The 1,910-nt window shown below is 43.8% G+C and overlaps 1 non-coding gene across 1 annotated transcript; it reads left to right on the top strand.

Moving 5' to 3' along the window:
• The first annotated feature begins 301 nt into the window (after nucleotides 1-301).
• TRNAT-AGU (transfer RNA threonine (anticodon AGU)) lies at nucleotides 302-375 on the top strand. The gene has a single exon. It is a non-coding gene; the product is annotated as a tRNA-Thr (tRNA).
• The last annotated feature ends 1,535 nt before the right edge of the window (nucleotides 376-1,910 follow it).

Here is a 1,910-nt window from a genome sequence, read left to right as displayed (position 1 = left end):
GACAAAATGAATGAATTAAAGCAGAAACAAAATTAAAAGGTGCTGCAATATCCAATATTTCCCCTAGATGGCGGTAGTCGCCATAAAATAGGAATGTAACCCATTTTTTTTTTTAATTTGAAATTTTTAAAACCTTGCATTGAAGAATGCATTTTTTAAATGTTGAAGTTTCTGTTTTAGTAAAAGCTCAGAAACACAGATATCTTCTCTTTGTCACAAAATCAAATGAATTTCTGACAAATTGCTACATTTCACAGAAAATGGTATAAATATGATATAACTGAACATAAATGCAAAAAGGGGCTCCGTGGCTTAGCTGGTCAAAGCGCCTGTCTAGTAAACAGGAGATCCTGGGTTCGAATCCCAGCGGGGCCTTCTTTGTTTCGTTTTCTATTTTCAACAGTGTCGTTGCCTTGGAATATGTTGGAGTTGCCTTGAAGAATGTATATGGCAGGTAGAGCCTGTGTTCAATTGTTATTCCAGCTGAGGAGAGTCTCTTGCTAGGTGATTGCATCACATGATGAGGGACTGGGATGAAGGGAAAATGAGTCACATTTCCATAGCTGATCAAAGCGATGGCTTTGCTGATGATAGGTAAGACCAGGTTAGGAACCGAGCACCAGTCATCTTGCAGTAGGTGATAGAAAGCAACATCTCACATTCTGTCTTGGAAGTTCAGTCTCCAAACCTCTAAATCTGTGACGGCCAATATTTTCAGCTAAATGACAGAGTTTGGTTGTCAGTGTCAGATGAGGAATTAATAAGCCATGGCATCCGGTTTGTCAGACTCATAGTTTATGAGGACAAGTAAGAGAGCACGGGGGACATTTACACTCTCACCATTCTGGTTTGGGCAACCCTAAGAACTGTCATCTTTGTGCATCTGAGTGTAAGGGGCAAGACCAGAGCTCAATGACCTTTTGAAGAAATAAGTCATAAGCTAAGCTAAAAGGCCTGGGTGGCACTGGCCTACACTCTGGGCTTTTCCGTCTTGTACAAAGAGATTTCAAAGGTTATGACTGGAGCACCTTGAGAGTCACTGTCTTTAACCTGGTCCTGCCCCGTGCCTGAAATCCCACTTACACTCCACAGTAAACCTGGTTTCATCTTCCTTTTATTCCTAGCAGTTCTGCCCCTCCCAACTTCCAAAGGAATGTGAACAAAAACATGGCAGTGAAGGGTAGCAGATGATACCACCCCAAAATCTGCCACTTTGGCATATGGATTATTGCGAGCTGAAAGCAAGTGAGAAGAAGCAGATTCCCCAAAAGTTCTCTGCCCTCCCCCTACCTGCCTAGAAGCAGGACAGACGTTTACAAAGAGGTCCCTTCTTCCCTCTCTACCGGAAAAGACAAAGGTTACTCCCCAGAGACAACTTTAGAGCCTATCAGCCCGGCAATGAAGTCAGAAACTTCACTAGCTTCTATCTTTGCCCTTGGCCCGAATCTGCCTTCCCTTTGTTACATCATCTCAGGGCGGATTTATTGTCCTTTGGTAAAGATGCTGTAGGAGCTGGACTTCTGAGCCACCTCGACAGTTACTCATCTTTCCCCGGATGTCTCCCTCCTATACCTGGAATAAACGTGTTAACAAAATTCAGTTTGTTTTCCCCTTCTTAATCTTTCCTTACAGGGGTCTCAGCTAAGATTTCAGAAAGGCAGAAGGGAGATGTCTTCCCCCACCCCCCCACCCCCCCCCACCCCCACCCCCGGCAGTTACAAGCCTCATGTAACTTTCATATTGCAGTATTCTCTCTTTGCAGAAACTAAATCCAGGGAAGGGTGAAAATACCATTAGACCTACCGATCATATATTAAAGTGTTATTCCTGCCCTCTACCCACCAAGAACTCCGTCAGGGAGGAACAGACATGCTATCAGGTACCTGTCAATCCTTGTCTGAATCGTGAAG

This window comes from Mirounga angustirostris, unplaced genomic scaffold, assembly GCF_029215605.1.
Source record: "Mirounga angustirostris isolate CCGP_5_RB_7025 unplaced genomic scaffold, mMirAng1.0.hap1 SCAF_8, whole genome shotgun sequence".
NCBI classification, from domain to species: Eukaryota; Metazoa; Chordata; class Mammalia; order Carnivora; family Phocidae; genus Mirounga; species Mirounga angustirostris.
The sequence above is the reverse complement of the archived record's forward strand: the minus strand, read 5'-3'. Positions and strand labels throughout refer to the sequence as shown.